Below are 20,097 nucleotides of genomic sequence, written 5' to 3'. Positions count from 1 at the left end.
CACCACTAACTCTAGCTCCAGGACACCCAATGTCCTTTGACGCCCCCCACCAAGGGCTTCACATAGTGCACACACATACATGTAAGCAAAACACTCATACACATCACTTTTTTATTATATTTCTAAAAAGGTGGATGGCAAATTTAAAAACTGGGGCTAGAGATGGCTCAGCGATTGAGAATACTGGCCTGTGCTTCTGGAGGACTCGGGTTCAATTCCCAGCACCTACGCCACAGCTCACAACTGTCTGTAACTCCAGGTCCAGGCCATCTGACATCTTCACACACACATACACGCAAGCAAACAGCAGTGTACAATAAATAAATAAATAAATAAATAAATGAATGAATGAATGAATGAATGAATGAATAAATGGTGGTGGCTCCTGAGGAAAAACACTGGAGGCTGAGCTCTTCTCTACATGTGCACCGACACACATGAAGAAATATGAGTGGGCGGGAACACAGTTTTGAATGTATCTGAGCAAGTGTAGTCAGTAAAGGGTTCTGTCAAGCAGGAACACGTAGAACTTGACCTAGAGCATCCTCTGAAGGTGACTAGAGGCGCCATATTGTGGAAAGAACATCAGAACCCTGCCTCTGAGTGACTGATCATTTAAACTTTCCAAGCCTTGTTTCCATCACTCAGGTGCAGTGTCTGCCTCAGCCTCTTCCAATAGCTGTGTGAGGAGGAATCCATCCTGGAAACTAGTATCAGGTGCACTGACTGGGCCTCCACCAGGGTTTCCTGCTTTCTAACCTGCTGCCCGGTGGCCACTGCATATCCTCCAGAACAGTGCTGGCTCAGGCAACTGGCCCCTGGTGAGCCCTCAGTATGAGACTAGAGAAAGACTCACTCAAGAATGCAGACACCAGGACTTGGCCGGACCTGTAGGAAGGAGATGAGCAATATCCTGGGTGATAAACTGGGAAAGGGCTTGTCTGGAAAGGCCGCTGCTGCTGTTTTCCATTCTGCGGAGAAGAGCTCCAGGAAGGTGAAGGCTGAGGAAAGCACAGTGTCCCAGCCAGGGACTGGAAATGCAGTGACTTCTCCGAAGGGAGATGAGGGCTGTGCTCGCACCCCTGCACATGTCTACACCCATGCTACCTGCTGTGGCAGAGCTAAGAGCCTCTGAGCTAGCATGAGCATCAAGAGGCCAGAACACTCCAGGTGCCTCCTCTGGCCTTTGACTGCTGTTTCCCTCCTCCAGCCTTTGTTCTCTCGCAGCCTCTATCCCTCAGAAATGTCTGTCTGCAGCCTTTCCAGGTAGCCATTCTTTCTCTTCCGCACTCTTAGAGATCCACCTCCTTCAGACAGTGCCAGATGAGGTCAGGTTTCCTGCTGGTCAGTCAGCCTTCTGAGTGCTGGGATTAAAGGCCTATGCTGCCACCACCCAGCCTGATACACACACCCACACACATGCTGTGTGCGCACACACACACACACACCACACATGCTACACACACACATGCCACACACACATGCCACACACACACATGCACACACACACACCATACATGCCACACATACCACACACACACCACATACACAATACACACATACACACTACACACACATGCTACACACACATATGCCACACACACACATACACACACTCCGTACATGCCACACATACCACACACACATGCCACACACACCACACACACACACACACCACACACATGCCACATACACCACATACACACCACACACACATACCACACACACATGCCACACACACCACACACACACACACCACACACATGCTACACACACACATGCCACACACACACATGCACACACACACACACCATACATGCCACACATACCACACACACACCACATACACAATACACACATACACACTACACACACATGCTACACACACATATGCCACACACACATACACACACACCACACACACACACACACCACACACATGCCACATACACCACATACACACCACACACACATACCACACACACATGCCACACACACCACACACACACACACCACACACATGCTACACACACACATGCCACACACACACATGCACACACACACACCATACATGCCACACATACCACACACACATGCCACACACACCACATACACACCACACACACACCACACACACATGCCACACACACCACATACACACCACACACACCACATACACACCACACACACACACCACACACACATGCCACACACACCACATACACACCACACACACACCACACAGGGTTTCTGTGTAACAGCTCTGATTGTCCTGAACTCACTCTGTAGAGCAGGCTAGCCTCAAACTCACAGAGCTCTGTCTGCCCCTACCTCCCAAGCACTGGGAGGCCTGACTTCTTTGTAAAATACCCTTTTCTAGTGTTCATTTGTGCTGGGCAGTGGAGGCAGAGGCAAGTGAATCTTTGAGTAGAACTCAGCCTGCTCTACAGTGAGTTCCAGGACAGCCAGGGCCACTACACACGGAAACCCTGTCTTTAACCACCCCCCCAAAATTTTTAAATTGATTTGTGTGTATGTGCATGTGTGTTAATTGTGGGTACATGTAGGGGGGAGGAAGGCACATGCGTGCAGGTGTACATGTAAATGCCCACATGTATGCCAGGGAGGCCAAAGGTCAACCATGGTGTCCTTCCTTAGGAGCCATTCAACCTGTTTTATTTCAAACAAGGTCTCTCACTTGGCCCAGAACTCACCTTGTAAGTTGACTGGACAGTGAACCCCCGGGGATCTACCTGTCTCAACCTCCCCAGCTCTGGGATAGCAAGCTTTGCCACCATACCTGGCTTTCCTGTCAGGTGGGCATTGAACTCTGGTCCTCATCCTTACAAGGCAAGCACTTTACCCACTGGCTTCTTTACATTCTTTTAGAAAAATATGAAAATCATTTTATATCAAAAGGTCTCATTAAAATAAGCAAATGGGTTGGGTTTTTCCTTCCAGCCATAATTGGACAACCCCTGATCTACATCTTCACAGACAGGCTGGAGCACAAGTTCAGGTCGGTTCACCCTACCATATGGAGAAGGAATTGGGGTGGTGTCAGTTCCCTTAAAGCAAGAACTGTGTTTAGTTGCCTGCAGACACCGAGGAGGAAAATGACAGCCATTTATCACCTTGCATTTACAGCCTGTCACAGAGACAACCTGCTGGAAGGGGGGCTGGGAAGGGGTTTGTGGCAAAGCTGAGGCCACACCTACAGAGAGCTTTGCCAAGCCTAGGGCACAGCCTTGGGGGATCCGCCCCATCATCTTGGAAAATCCTCCACCAGGATGTGTCGAGAGCATCTTAGGAATATTCATGTCCTGGCAGCACACGGAAGAAACGGGAAGGGGAGAGGGGCCAGCAACGAAACTGTGTTTCCGAAAGTCCCAGGACGAGAGCATGCACCGCTTCCATCAGCCCCGAACTGTGTGACATGCGGCGGTTCACGAGCGACTTGAGGCACATAAATATGTGCTTTAAAGTTTAAAAGTACGGAGTGAGATGAATGGGGCCTCTGATGAGGCCTCCTCGGGCTCCGTCGAGCAGCGTGGAGGAGTCCTGGAAATGATTTTCCTGCGCTCCAGCTGTGCGGAACAATGCAGGAACCCCTCTCCCTTTGTGTGGCTCGCCCCAGTGCTCCCCATCCGCTTGATTGCAAGCCGAGCGCCCGGATTGCCTTTCCTCCAGAGTGAGGAACAGAGGCCAAATTTCAGAAAATAATTCTGAGTGATGGGGGACTCTTGCGAAGCGCTGATTGCTTTATAAATGGCATCCCCCCCACGCCCCCACCCCACCACCGCCGACTTTGGGAGGCAGCCGCTTTTCAAATCATGCCTGGAACGCAGCCTGATTTCCCTCAGGAATCATCTCTGACATTAGGAGCTCGGCTACCTTTTCCTACAGTTTTACCCAGAGCCGAAGCTTGTCTGCAGAGCCCAAAGAGGGAGTGGGCCCTCCTCACTTCAAAGCACCTACCATTTGTGGAAATGCCCCTCAAGGCAGCCATGGCCGGGCACCAAGGGCTGCCTGCTCTTGCTGCAGGAAAGGGTTAAACGGCGCCGATGAAGGGCTGCCTGCACCACCCCCTTCTGGTTCCAGTCCTTAGGTAATTTGCCATTCTTCCTGCACAACGGCAGGCGGGCGCTAGGTCCCAACCTTCTCTCAGTCAGTACCCTCACGTCCTCAGCTTCCTCCCACACAGGCTTCAGAAGTAAGGAACGAATCTTCAGAGTCTAAGGCTGTTTCTAAGGGAAAAGATGGGGGGCTGGAGGGGGGAGAGAGAAGGGAATCGAGAGAAGAGCCACAAGTTTCTTCTGGAAATATAAAATCCGTCACATCTCCCACTGAGCTGGTGTGTAGTCGAGAGAGACCTGAGAGTGCCCCACCTCCCATTGGTCCATCTTCTCACACAGGGACCTCACCCAGGGTCTTCATTCTGCCCCAGAGCACCAGAGATAGGAACCAAACCGGTACCAGCTGTAAGTGACCCTGGGTCTCCATGAGCCTCTGTTGTCCCACCTGCTCCATGAAGAAGGGTTTGGATCAGTCTCCAAGCATCGTCCCACCTCTTAAAACATCTGCTTTGAGACAGTGTTGGCAGTATGAAAGATGGGTTTGTAACTGGCACCAGGTTCCTTGGAGGTTGGCTGGGCAGTATACACAACACATGAAAATGTGTGTGCACCAACCACTCACCGTGGCAGTGTTCTTTTTAGGGATTCCACAAAGCTCATTGACTGACTCGAACCTACCTGATTGTAGGGAGTTGGAATGTTGCTGCTCTGGAGCCAAGTTATCCTGGGCTATTTTTAGCCCCTTCATAGCCATTCTCAGCCTACTCTGTGTCAGAGCTGACATCCTCCTGCCTATTAGATCAAACCTTTCAGACCCTTAGCTTCCAGCAGCCCAAGGGCTAAACACATCTTTAAAGACTGAGGACTACAGCAAAGGGTTCCCTGCTTGGCTGTTACCTTCCTATTCGGCATTGAAGTACTCACAAAGCTTACCACATAGGAACACGGTGTTTGGGGCAACATAGCACACTCCCAGGCAGTGGGCACTCATATTTGACTCCAGAGTCATCCTATTATTGGGTTTTTTTTTTTATCTCCTTTGAGGTGAGCGTTGGTTTGTGTGTTGACTTTCCTTATTTATAAAAACAACCACAAATCAGATGCCCTGTGTGTTGAAGCAAAAGACAGAAAGCAACACAATGGTGGAGTCGAACCATCTGGAGCAGATGAGACACTCCACACCCGTGCCCAACACAAAAACTCTACCGAGCATTCGTGCCAATGTTACTGTACATTATTCCTAAAACAAACAGAATGAGGAGGCTGGAGACGAGCCGGCAGTAAAGAGAACTTAACTGCTCCTGTGGAGGACCTGGGTTCGGTTCCCAGGACCCGACGGACGCTCACAACTGTAACTCCACATGCAAGGGACCCGTGCTGCCTGCTAGCCTCTGTGAGCACTGTACATGGGTAGTACAAACACACACTGAACTGTGCACTTCTTTAGAACCATGCTAGGCCATGGGTTTCAAAATGAACAGTAGAGGTGTGTTTCAAATTCATTTTCAATTGCATGCGTGTGTGTGTGTGTGCACATGCATGTGTGTATGGTGCATGTGTATGTGTGGGTACACATGAGTGTTGGTGCCCCACCCCACCCACACACATACACACTGCATCCTCTGGAGCTAAGGTGCAGGCGTCTGTGAGCCACACCATCTGGTCGGTGCTGGGGTCGAGCCCTGATTTTCTGATAGATGCTCTTTAACTGCTGAGCCACCCTCCTGCCCCTTGAGAACTCTCGAGTTGTAAGCATATATACCCTTAGATTTAGATTTAGCAATCCTGTTATTCAGAATTTTCTTCTAGGACTGGAGTGATGGTTCAGCACTTAAGAGCACTGGCTGTCCTTCCAGAGGACCCAGGTTCAAATCCCAGCTCTCATCTGTATGTAACTCCAAGATCTGACATTCTCACACAGACGTACATGCAGAATGACTGCTTTTCCAGAATTTTGTCTTATGTTTTTAAGATTCATTTTTATGAGTTTGAATGTTTTTCTTACATATATGCAGTGTCTGCATGCATAGGGCCCAGAGAAATCAGGAGGCAGCTTTGGATGCCCTGGGATTGGAGTTACAGATGGTTGTGAGCTGCCATGTGGGTACTGGGAATCGAACCCAGGTCCTCTGAAAGTGCAATAACCTCTCTTAACTACTGAGCCAGCTCTCCAGCCCTCAGAACTTTCCTACCCCGTGTACAGGGGCAATGAGCGGCATATTCGCTGGTACATGTTTGCATTAATAAAAGATCTACAGTAACCTAAGAGTCTAGCCAAAATCACTGGCTAAGTGCCTGGTGAATGTGTCTGGAGCATCTCATGGCTTTCTGGAAAGAGACAGCTCGTGTATAGCTCTGAGATGGGTATTGAAGAACATAGCTGCTGTTCACAGTAGGGGAGATCCTGGCTAAAAGCTTTCTTTGAGGATTCCCAAGTGCAGCCTCTAGAAAGGGGAACAGGGCAGCGGATAAGGTGTCTTCAGAAAGTGTTCTTAGCTGAGCATGGTGGCACTGTCCTTTAATCTCAGGCAGAGGCAGGCAGAACTCTGTGAGTTTGAGGCCAGCCTGGTCTACAGAGTGAGCTCCAGGACAGCCAGGGCTGTTTCTTTAACAGAGAAGCCCTGTCTTGAAAACTCAAACATAAATAAATAAATGAACAAATAAACATTAGGTTTTTTTTAAAAAAGCACTCTTTACAGTTTTCTTTTTAAGAATTATTTATTTTCTTTTTCTTTTTCTTTTTTTTTTTTTTTTTTTGGTTCTTTTTTTTCGGAGCTGGGGATCGAACCTAGGGCCTTGCACTTCCTAGGCAAGCGCTCTACCACTGAGCTAAATCCCCAACCCTTATTTTCTATGAATACACTGTAGCTGTCTTCAGACACACCAGAAGAGGGCATCAGATCCCATTACAGATGGTTGTGAGCCACCATGTGGTTGATGGGAATTGAACTCAGGACCTCTGGAAGAGCAGTCAGTGTTCTTAACCACGGAGCCATCTCTCCAGCCCCCTATTATTTTTTAAAGCATGTATAACCTATAAGAACATTTATCATTAAAACAGAATGCTCCCGCCTGGAGAGCTGGCTGCTCCTCCAGAGGAAGCGAGTTCAGCTTCCAGCACCCACTTTGGGTGGCTCACAGTCATCTGGAATCCAGGGGTCGCCAGGGGATTTCATCTTCTTCTGGCCTCACAAAGCAACTTCAGATACATGACATACATACATACATACATACATACATACATACATACATACATACATACATACACACACACACATACAAAATACTTTTTAAATTGAAGGGGCTAAGGGTTTACAGTTCTGTAGGTAGCTGATATGGTAATGGGGGGCACCATGTGGACCCCTCTCTGCAGGTAGGGGGGTTATTTCACAACACCTACTTCCTCCGTGCACACAAGAGGCAGACCAGGCCTCATAGGGTTTCCTGACTGCCTGGGCTGAATTCGGGGTTCTGAGCTACCGCTCTTGGGACACTGCCTGTCACCTTGTGTTTCCCCTTTTCCTCTCTGAGAGACTAGAGGTGGGTCCGCTCTTTCAGCACCGTGGACAGAAACACACGGCTTCCTTCCTTAGCTATAGCATCACAGACAGCTGAACATCTATTAGCCCAAAGACTTAAAGAGCCACCACTGGGTTTGAACCCAAAGCTGCTAATGTCACATGATCAGATACATCAGGGCTCACAGAACAGGACCCTAAACCTGCCGGTTGGAGACATCAAAAAGCATTGTTTGAGACTCAGAGACAAAGATTCAAAATGTTACCTCCCAGGGGCTAGGCCCAGCGGAGAGCTAACCTCTAATGGATCGACCAGCTAGAGTGGGAAGATGCAGTAAATTTGCAGCACGCAGGATAGCAGCATCTCCCCGAGAGGGCTCTGCATTCTGAAGCTTGGGGTTTAAAGCCCTCTGTGGTGAATGAACACTACAGTGAAGACCACAGTGCTGGAATGTCTTAGTAGAGCAACAGTGGGGGTGAAGTGGATGGGAGATCAGGGGAGACCTTCCAGCTGGCAAGCAGGGGGAGCCTCAAGCAGGAGAGCCAAGCCCTAGACATTCAGTGCAGCACTCTAATTGTGGGATGGCCCTGAGAGCAGTAGGCAGTGAAATACTCACAAGGCGAGGCTTGAAGGAGGCTGGCTGCTGTTCAGGGGCTCCCTGAGGAATGGTGGGTTGCACTGCCTCAGAGAAGTTGATTTTGAATCTCTTCTCCAGGCTCTGTTTGGCTCTGGCTTAGAGCCCTGACGTTGTTATGTATCGTACAGGCCAGCCATGCACCCTTTTAAGAGATCTTTTATTTATTCTCTGATAATTCCATATGTGTAAACATTGTATCTTTTTTTTTCTTTTCTTTTTTTTTCGGAGCTGGGGATCCAACCCAGGGCCTTGCGCTTGCTAGGCAAGCGCTCTACCGCTGAGCTAAATCCCCAACCCCTAAACATTGTATCTTAATCATTCTACCTCCAGTCTGTTTTCCCTTCTATCCCCCCCCATACCCTTCCTGCCATGTCCCCTTTCCACCTCTGTGTGTGCTGTGTGTGCATTTGGCCATGCATGCATATATATGTGCCTGCAAGTGTGTGTGTATATGCATGTGCGTATGTGTGTGCATGCAGTGTACATGCATACAAGTGTGTGTGTGTGTGAGGTCATGTGTGCATACATGTGCAAGCATGTGTATGAATGTGTATGCATTCATGTGTACATGCTGTGTGTGAGGGGATGTGTGTGCTCATTTGAATGTGTGTGTGCATGCAGTGTACATGCATACAAATGTGTATATGTGTGTGAGGTCATGCATGCATACATGTGCAAGCATGTGTATGAAGGTGTAGACATACATGTGTATATGTGTATATGTTGTATGTGAGGGGATGTGTGTGTGCATTCAAATGTGTGTGTGTATGTGTGCATGTATATGTACGTGTGTTACATGCCTGCTTGCATGCATGAGGTACAGATGCCCCATTTAAGGCTGAGCTTTCAACTGTCGCTTATTGTTTGCATTCTGGTCAGTTATGAGTCTCCAGCAGTGCAACCTTGACAAATCAGCTTTCTCCTTAGTAGAATGATCAGTAGCTTTCCCCAGTGGAACTCGATAACATGATTTTTTTTTCCTATATAGCCTGGACTTTACTATGTACACCCCGCTGGCCTTGAACTCAGAGATCAGCCTGCCTTTGTCTCCCCAGTGCTGAAATTAAAGATGCACAGCCCCACACCCAGCCTCAAGGACCTGAGATAACGCATGCCAAGTCTGAGGCCAGTAGCATTCAGAGACAGCTGAAGGCCCCAGGGAACAGGAGGATGTGTGAGACCCAGAAGGAGGCCCTCACCTAATGGTGGTCAGCTTTCGGGAGGCAAGCAAGAGACGGCTTCCTGGACATGGCTCAGCATGCAGAGGCATGAGGCAACATAGAACAGTTGGGAAATTGGGCAGGCAAGGCGACTGACTCAGTGGGTAAAGGCACTTGCCACAAAGCCTGACAACCCGAGTTCAATTCCTATGGTGGAAGGAGAGAACCAACTCCCTCAAAGTGTCATCTAACCTCACCATGTGTGCTCTGAAAGAGAGAGGGGGGGAAGGGGGAAGGGGAAAGGAGGGGGATGGGGAGAGAATATAAATAGATTAATAATTTCTTTTCGAAAGATGGACAATTAGCCAGGTGGTGGTAGGGCACACCTTTAATCCCAGCACTATGGAGGCAGAGGCAGGAGGATCTCTATGAGTTCGAGGCTAACCTGGTCTACAAAGTGAGTTCTAGGACAGCCAGGGCTATACAGAGAAACCCTGTCTCAAAACAAAACAAACAGCAACAAACAAGGCAACATCGGAATAAAGGGCCCTTCTGCCAGTTATGAGTTAGGAACCGCAGCACAATCACCCTTGGCTGTGGAGTCTGCCTGTATGAAGACAGTGTCCTTTTAATATAAAGACAGATATTAAGATAGCAATGAACCTCAGGCCTCCTCAGCAGACAGAACACTGTGAGCATGAAGCCAGCCTGGTCTACATAGTAAGTTCCAGAACAGCCAGGACTTAAAAAAGCAATGAACCACCCTTGATGCTCAAGCATTGGAAGACCGAGCAGGGCCTCTCTCCTTTCTGGCAGTCCTGGCCTCACAGTATCCTCTGATGAGCTAAGATTCTGTGGTCTTCACATCCGTCTGAGGAAGAAGCCCGGGATCAACCTAGGTGTTTCCCGCCCATAGTACCTGCTTTGCTGAATCCTGGGAAGCCTAAGTGAAAGGGGCTACAGCCTTGAGATTACACTCCAGTGTGGGAGGCCAGACTTCCCCAGAAACATTTTCACTTACTAATGGGTTTAATGAGTACAGAACTTCCTGTTTTAAACAAACAAGTCATTAGCATTGACTGTAGACTTGGAAATGGATCCTAATGAATTGCTAATTAGCCTCCTCCTCTTCCCAGCTCCTTAGCTGGTAGAGTCTGTCTCTGGCCACTGGAGCCTTAATTCAGCTAGACCTGGGTATGTACACACACACACACACACACACACACACACACACACACACACACACTTTCTGTCATGCAGTCAGTATACATTCATTGAACACCTACTAGGTGTTACTGACCACGACAACCACGAACTCTTCCTCACAGCTCGATGGGGAAGACAGAACTAATCCACTAGCCTCAGAGAGTTGGCACACTGTGGGGCAGGGATGGGGCAATATGAGAAGACTAGATCTTGTCCTGCTGGGGACGTCCCTCAGAGGAGCCCAACAAGAGAAAGGTACAAGGAGTAATAGAGCCAATAGCTAAAGATTGGTACTGGACGCAATGGGGAAGGGGAATGGCTCAGATTTCCAGAAGAGTCTATGGAAAGGCCTTGCAGTAAGAGGACCTCTGCCCAGCACCACAGGGAAGACACCCACTGGCCCTGGGAGCCACTATGATGAACGAGTAAGGGTGGGTGGAGACATGGAAGAGAAAGAGAAGCAGACTGGTGTGTGCACATGAGGAGGGGTGGAAGTGCCTCAAGGGCAGTGAGGAGCTGCCTGACGTGAGAAGCCTGCAAAGCCACCTGAGGCCACTGTGAGGTCCTGGCCTGTGTGGCAGTGTGCATCTGTGTTGATGCCCATGGCCCATGCAGGTGTCCCTGGACTGGGCTGTTCTCTGGGGCCATGTTGATGTCTGTAGGCTGTGCAGAGCAGGCCCCATCCTTTGCCTGTGCAATGTGAGATAGTTGGCCCTGACGGTGTGAGCATGGGAGAGCTGTCAGGCTGACCAATTCAGCTACCACCCAGGCCTAGATCCAGGGCTTTGAGTTGGCCACCCCAGCATCTACCTCATGTATGACCTGCTGGAGCATGTGAAGGGGCTAATCCTCCAGCACCAAACTGAAGGATTGCCAGGCAACAACAGGGTATCCTAGAGGAGTTCCTGTGAGGATCCAGTACTGTTAGCATAGCAGGAGCCAGAGGCCTCAAACCATACCAGTGACTCACTGCCATGAACATTTGCAGGATGGCTGGGCAAACGGGTATAATAGTTTCCATGGTGAGATGTTTGGTTTGGTTTGGATTTTTTGTTTGTTTTGGGTGGGAGGTTGCAAGGGCAGAAAGGGAGGAACGAGGAGATGATGATGTGAAATTCACAAAGGATCAATAAAAATTTTTTAAAACAGAGGAAACAGGATGAATCTGAACATGTGCGTGAGTGTGTGTGTGAATGTGTGTGTAAGTGTGTGCGTGTGTGTGTGAATGTGTGTGTGTTTGAGTGTGTGTGTGAATGTGTGTGAGTGTGTGTGAATGTGTGTGTGAGAGTGTGTGTGAGTGTGTGTGTTTGAGTGTGTGTGTGAATGTGTGTGTAAGTGTGTGCGTGTGTGTGAGAAAGTGTGAGAGTGTGTGTGAATGTGTGTGTGTTTGAGTGTGTGTGTGAATGTGTGTGAGTGTGTGTGAATGTGTGTGTGAGAGTGTGTGTGAGTGTGTGTGTTTGAGTGTGTGTGTGAATGTGTGTGTAAGTGTGTGCGTGTGTGTGAGAAAGTGTGAGAGTGTGTGTGTAAGAGAGTGTGTGAGTGTGTGTGTGTGTGAGTGTGTAAAAGCTGTGTCAAGGGTGTTGATCTTCATCCTTTGGAACACACACCGCAAGGTGATTGCTCACAGCCCTCAGGCCTTAACTCCTTCAGGTAGGTGTACCAGTCACCTTCCAATTGCCTCCTATTTGGTTTCTTTGCCCGAGGTCATCCTGCGGTGGGGGAGACCTTTCATCTGTAGCGTCAACAGGCCAGAATGCTTGATGAATTAAGCAGGAATTGAGAACAGATCAACGGAGGAGAGTCCTATCTCTGAGCTCTATCCCCCACCTCCTTGGGCAGAATAGCTCTGAATTTCAAGTTCTGAACAACTTCCCAGGGTTCCTGGAGGGACCGAACCCCATTTGTGCACTGTGTTTAAACTATCTGCCTACTGCCCATTTTCTGGGTTGCTCCCTGTGATGGAAGCTGGTTGCTCCCTGCCTGGGACAATCCTACAATCTCTGGTTCCCATTCTGCTTCAGTGAGACCCCCTTGACACAAGACACACACCATAAGACACACGCGTGCCTCTGACCTCCCATTCTCATCAGCCTTGGTGATCTCACTTTGCTCTCTCATGTAGGGTGGGGACCGACTATTTTATTTCATTGATTTGAACTTAAATTGATATATGTGAAGTGTAACATTTCAGACACATAGCTCTGGGAGACATCCTACCCCTTGAGGCTGCCAATTCACGGATATTAAGCTTGGTGAACTCTGGGAAGGGTGGCGGACTGACTAGGTCACCTATCCCCTTCTTAGAATTCAGTCCTTCAGCTGTTGTGCACGCTCAGTAGCAGGCAACCTCCAAGGAGTCCCCTACGAGGACCCAGAGGGTTAGGGCGAGAGGTACTGGCAGATCTCTCCATCAACCTGGCTTTCTCGGTATGCACAGAAGTGTATGTATCAGAATCAGGCTTCAAGTAAACTATTAGGAATCTCTCCTAACCTTCATCTAAATGAAAGAGTCCTGGTTAGGGGCTGGAGAGATGGCTCAGTGGTGAAGAGCACTGACTGCCCTTCCAGAGGTTCTGAGTTCAATTCCCAGCCACCACATGGTGGTTCACAACATCTGTAATGGGATCTGATGCCCTCTTCTGGTGTATCTGAAGACAGCTACAGAAGTACTCATATATATGTATATAAAATAAATAATTTTTTTTAAAAAGAAAGAGTCCTGGTATCTATCCCACACACACACACACTCCCCACCCCCATACTCAACTGGTCGGAATGAAGGCCTCATCACTCAACTTGCAGCTAGGTGTGGCGATGGGAGAAAGCACAAATGGCCTGTGGCCTCAAGAAGGTATACTTTGGTTTTTTTGTTTCATTTTCTGTTGGTGATGGTTTCTTGTTGTCTGTTTTAGTTCTTTGAGTTCTGGATTCTCTGTGTAACCCTGGCTGTCCTGGAACTCACTCAAGATCATCTGCCTCTCCCTCGCGAGTGCTGGGATTAAGGGTGTACACCACTCCACTGCCCAGCACAGGCCAGTACACTTAAAGGGAGACTGTGTGCTTCTCTCTCTCTTCCTTTTCCTCCCTCCTGCTGGCTGAAACAGGACCCTTAGAGAGCAGATCAACCATCCCGGATGAGAGTCAGGGGAGATACTGTAATAACAGGATGGAAATACCAACTAGCTCCCAGCAAAGCATCTTATAACATTTGGGAAGGAGCAAACAGGGACCCCCCCCCCCCCCGCCGCCAACTTCCTTCAATTGGATGAAATACAGGAGATCCAAAGTTTGAACCAGCTCTCAGCCGTTCATGCCTGAGTGGCACATCTTTTATTCATGTGGGCACCAGAAGCTGAGGGGTCAGGGTTGAGATGGGGTTGGGGGTGGGGTACTGGGGATGCAGCAGAAAGTGGTTGCTTGGAGACTGTCCTCAATGCCTTCATCACTGACATTTCATTCAAAAGTGTTTCTAAAGTCACCCGCGGTGACGAAGGCACTGTGCTCATGCTCTAGAAATGCCCTCTGTTCCTCCCTCAGAATGCCAGGGCGCACAGGCAGCAGCCGCTTTGGGAAGGAGCTGCACAGTTCTTTTCTCTTTCCCTTTTGTTGTTGTCGATGATGGTTTGTTTCTCCAGGGCCTCGTGTAGCCCAGGCTGGCCTCAAACTCCTACACAGTCAAAGCTGGCCTTGAACTGCTGATCCTCCTGCCCGTGAGTTCCCCCGAATCCAGCTAACCTAGAAGTTTCTGTGAAGTTAGGCATAGACATACCACACTGCCCAGGAACCCCAGTCTTCAGTAGTCACCCAAGAGAAATGAAAAGATCCGTACAAGGACTTCCATGTGGGTCCATTGTGTCCAAACTGGACACGACTCAAGTGTTTATGGAGAAAGAGTGGATGACCACATCCTCGTGTGACAAAACACCATTCCAAAGCCAGGAAGTATGGTAGCCCTCACTAGGGGCTCAGTGAAAGAAGCCACACAGAGCCCATCCGACCTGGTTCCACTGACAGGGAATTATGGCAAATGCAAAGTGATCTAAAGGGCGGGCACCAGCGATGTCTGGGCCAGGGCTGGCGAAGGGGGCTATAGTGGGAACGAACAAGCCAACCTTTCAGGGGTAAAGAGGCAATGGCAATATGACTGTGGACTCATTAAACTCCACTGGAGCGTGCACTCCAGTTGGTGGTTTTATCGAATATAAGTTATACTTCAGTAGTTAGGAAAAAAAATCCACCCATGAACTAATCTGCTACTTATATCCTGAAATAACGATTTTTTTCTTTTTCATCAAAGACAGGGTTTCTTTTTTTTTTTTTAAGATTTATTTATTTATTTCAGGCATATAAGTACACTGTCTCTGTCCTCAAACACACCAGAAGAGGGCGTCAGATCCCATTACAGATGGCTGTGAGCCACCATGTGGTTGCTGGGATTTGAACTCAGGACCTCTGGAAGAGCAGTCAGTGCTCTTCACCACTGAGCCATCTCTCCAGCCCAAAGACAGGGTTTCTTTGTGTAGCCCTGGCTGTCCTAGAGCTAGCTCTGTAGACCAGGCTGGCCTTGAACTCACAGATTTACCTGCTTCTGCCTCCCAAATGCTGTGATTAAAGGTGTGCACCACGATGTCCTGCTAATTTTATCTTAAATTTAAAAAAAAATCACACTCAAGATATTTTTCCCTTTGGAATAAAAACAAACTGAGGCAGAACACGAATGGAGCTTGCCAGCTTAGGACAGGCTGTGATACAGACAGAGAGCAGTGACCAGGAGTTCAAGTCCTATAGAGCAAAGCGGGATAAAATTGGCCTTGGGGCTGGAAACCACACTGTAGGTCACCATCAGGAGCAATGGCAACCTGAGGCAAGCCACCCAGACTTAGTCACCAGGCTGTGACCTGTCCATTCTCACCAGAGGCTAAGAACCCTGAACTGTTAATAGGAAACTTGGCTTGGAACTGGGGTCTTGAGGGACTGGCCTTATCCGAGTTCAGAGAGAGAACATGGACAGAACTATTCTTCAGAATCAAGTTGCAAAAATGATTCTAAAGGCCATGAAAAGAATCTGACACTGAGGGAAACCCAGGTGAGCAAGGAGGCTCCATGGATAAAGGTGCTTGCTGCTAAGCCTGAGGACCAGAGTTCAAGCCCTGAGACTCTCAATTCCTTCAGGTCTGACCTCTATATATGCTGCAGCACAGAGGCTCATATACCCATACACAAAATAAATAAATAAATAAATAAATAAATAAATAAATAACTTTAAAAAAAGACGAAAGCCAACAAACTCAACACAAACAATAAATTTAATTGTGGTAAGTATACATAATAAATATTCTGAAAGTTACTTTAGAACAGATTTAAGATCCTAGCAAAGGTAAAAGAAGTGACCCATAAAAAGAAGTTATTAAACAAACCACGTGTAATTCCCTGTCTGCGTGAAAAAGAAAGAGAAACTAAAAGACAAAACACAAGATTGTTGAAACGCAGATGGGCAAACTCAACAACGATTAGACACAGTTGAAGGAGCAATTAGTGAACTGAAAGTCCAGAGGAATTCACCTAGAAAGTGTCACAGAGAGATAAAAATAAAGGATAAGTGGACACACACACATAAGTCTCAAAGACTACAAGAAAATAAATACATAGTTTCTGAAGCAGTGTCAAGAAAGATGGCAGGGGTTTCCTTGTTGATGTCTTGGGTTTTGAGACAGGGTCTTACTACGCAGCCCTGACTGACCTCGAAGCCTCAAAGTTCCTTCTGCTTCTGTTTCCCAAGGCTGCGATCACAGATGTGCAGCACCACACAAGGCTCAGGAACTTTTTCCTGGGCAGCACTGAATGACCTACAGGAAAGTTATAGTCTGAGCATGCCCAGTGTGGAGAGTCACTCATTCTCTACTAATTGAACTTTTAAGAAGGAGAGCTAGTTACAAGCACTTTCAGCTCGTAGACTAGTTCATCACCCACGGCTTTACTGACAAGATTACAGAAGGTCTCCAAATACACTGGGAAATCTAATTTTTGTTATTTATTTTTTATTTACTTGTGTAAGGCTGGGGATTAAGGTCAAGCTCTCGAACACTGTAGACACACACTCCCCCTAAATTCCGGAATAATATATATTCTAGGGATGTGGATGTAGCTCAGTAAGCAGAGTACGTTACCAGCATGCCCTTGGCTTCATCTCCAGTTCAATATAAGCCGGGTGTGCTGGCTCACACTCGAGAGCTGGAAGCAAGAAGATCAACAGATCAAAGTTGCCAGGTGTGGTGGCACACGCCTTTGATTCTGGTACTCCAGAGGCTGAGGCAGGCAAATCTCTGTGAGCTCTAGCCCAGCCTGGTCTACAAAAAGAGTTCCAGGACAGCCAGGTCTTCCCAGAGAAACCCTATCTCAAAATCTCAAAAAGAAACAAAACAAACAAATAAAGCAAAAAGAAGAGTTTCAAGTCATCCACAGCTATACAGCAAGCCAAGTCTGAGCTACATGATCCTGTCATACATAAAGAAAAAAATAATTAATTGAGACAGGATTTCCCTGTACCCCTAGCTGACCTAGAACTTGCTCTGTAGACCATGCTAACTTTGAACCCAGAGATCCACCTGCCCCTCCCTCCCAAGTGCTGACATTAAAGTCATGTGCCACCATGCCTGGCAACACATTAAATATTTTAATGATAAATGTTAAAACTAAAATTCTAGACCAGTGGTTCTCAACCTTTGGGTCGTGACCCCCTTGGGGTTGAATGACCCTTTTATGGGGGTTGCCTAACACAACTGGGACCTTTACATTGTGATTCATAACAGTAGCAAAATTACAGTTATAAAGTAGCAATGAAAATGATTTTATGGTTGGGGTCATCAGGTCATGAGGTACTGTATTAAAGGGTCAAAGCATTAGGAAAGTTTAGAACTACTGTTCTAGACAGTAATGAAGAAGATTTGGGGGGGGCACTTCATTCAGTGGTTATATTATATTCAAGAGATTGTCTCTTCTGCAGAAATAATACACTGTTAGAAAAATTTATACCGGGCTGGTGAGATGGCTCAGCGGTTAAGAGCACTGATTGCTCTTCCAGAGGTTCTGAGTTCAATTCCCAGCAACCACATGGTGGCTCACAACCATCTGTAATGGGATCTGATGCCCTCTTCTGGTTGGTGTGTTTGAAGAAAGTAGCAGTGCACTCATATAAATAAATCTTTAAAAAAAAAAAAAAGAAAAAAGAAGGGAACACACACCGCAAGGTGATTGCTCACAGCCCTCAGGCCTTAACTCCTTGGGAATTTAGCTCAGCGGTAGAGCACTTGCCTAGCAAGCGCAAGGCCCTGGGTTCTATCCCCAGCTCTGAAAAAAAGAAAAAAAAAAGAAAAATTTATACTTAAGCAACTGTCTTAGGTTTTTACTGCTATGAACAGACACCATGACCAAGGTAACTCCTGTAAGGACAACATTTAATCAGGGCTAACTTACAGGTTCAGAGGTTCAGTCCATTATCATAAAGGTGGGAACATGGCAACATCCAGGCAGGCATGGTGCAGGAGGAGCTGAGGGTTCTACATCTTCATCTGAAGGCTGCTAGGAGAAGACTGACTTCCAGGCAGTTAGGATAAGGGTCTTAAGCCACACCCACAGTGACACACCTATTCCAACAAGGCCACACCTTCTAAAAGTGCCACTCTCTGGGCTAAGCATATACAAGCCACCACAACAACTGTGTCAAAGTAAGCAAACTGGACACATGGCTCAGAGTGAAGAGCACTAGCCGTTCTTTCAGAGGCTATCTACATGATGGCTCACAACAATTTATAACTCTGGTTTCAGGGGATGCAACACCCTATTCTGCTCTCCATGGGGAGCAGGCCACAAAAGACACAGAGGCAAAACAGCTGTGCACATAAAATAATGATGATGATGATGATGATGATGATGATGATGACGACGACGACGACGATAGTGGTAGTAGTAGTAATAATAATAATAATAATAGTTTTTCTTTAAAAGGAGTGTCTAGAGATATAGCTTAGTGCTTAAGACCCCTTGCTGTTCTTGCACAGACTTGGAATTTGGTTCCTAGAACCCACACTAGGTGGCTCATAATTGCCTAAAACTTCAGATCCAGAGGATTCAATGCCCCCTTATGGCCTCCAAAGACACATGAATACACATGCACATACTAACATGCCAGCACATACACATGCACATAAATAATAAGAAGTCTTTCTTGGTGTTGGTTTTAAAAACAAACAAACAAACAAACAAACAAACAAACCAGGGTCTCACTATGTATGTAGCTCTGGCTGTCCCGCAACTTACTATGTAGACCAGGCTGGCCTTGAACTTACAGGTATCAGCCTACCTCTGCCTCCCAAGTGCAGGAATTAGAGGTTTGGAGGTGTATGCCACTACATCCACCTTATTTGTTGTTTCTTATTTGTTTTGAGACAGGGTTTCTCTGTGTTGCCCTTGCTTGCCTGCAACTTGTTCTGTAGACCAGGCTGGCCTTGAACTCAGAGATTCACCTGCCTCTGCCTCCTAAGTGCTGGAATGAAAGGCGTACACCACCACTGCCTGGTGCAAGTTTTCTTAAGAACTCAGAATCTAGCTAAAAATTTCCTATAAATTATACCCAACAGGGCTGGAGAGATGGCTCAGCGGTTAAGAGCACCCGACTGCTCTTCCAGAGGTCCTGAGTTCAATCCCCCGCAACCACATGGTGGCTCACAACCATCTGTAATGAGAACTGATCCCCTCTTCTGGTGTGTCTGAAGACAGCAACAGTGTACTCATATGAATAAAATAAATCTTAAAAAAATTATACCCAACATTCTGACAGAGCCAATGTTGAAAACAGGCAGAGAAGATAGCCAGGCAAAGGTCTGCATGGAGTTGTAAGTCAGCCAGGGCTACATAGAGACTCTCTCTCTCTCTCTCTCTCTCTCTCTCTCTCTCTCTCTCTCTCTCTCACACACACACACACACACACACACACACACACACACACACACACACACATGTATATACCTATGATAATATCAGGCAAAGAAGATTATATAACAGAAAGCAGACCTTGGGTTAAAGTAAGTCAATATATTCACAGTAAAAGAAACAATCCCAGAATGACGGTGGCAGACCCAGAACTGAATAGCTCCCTAGCATTTGGATAGAGTTCTTATCCAAGAATTGTTTGTTCATTAAAACAAAACTTCACGCAGCCCTGAGTCCCTTAATGTGGAGAAGGATGAGATTCGAGGACCAAGGAGATTAAAAAATAAGGTTGCTTACTAAATTATTAACCATCAAGCTACAGACTAAATCAACATAACAGCAGCTGGAACAATACAGGCCCAGGGCACCCGAAATCACCAGCAGTGCATTTGCATATTAAATTGGAACATTTATATAGACACAGCCTAGGAAAAGGCCTATATTAAAACCTGCCCACAGTTAACGCTTTCAGACACCTCTGCAGCTAAGGAGCAAAGCCGCCTACACGGTC

Source organism: Rattus norvegicus, chromosome 3, assembly GCF_021556685.1.
Source record: "Rattus norvegicus strain SHRSP/BbbUtx chromosome 3, alternate assembly SHRSP_T2T, whole genome shotgun sequence".
In the NCBI taxonomy this organism is placed as follows: domain Eukaryota; kingdom Metazoa; phylum Chordata; class Mammalia; order Rodentia; family Muridae; genus Rattus; species Rattus norvegicus.
The sequence above is the reverse complement of the archived record's forward strand: the minus strand, read 5'-3'. Positions refer to the sequence as shown.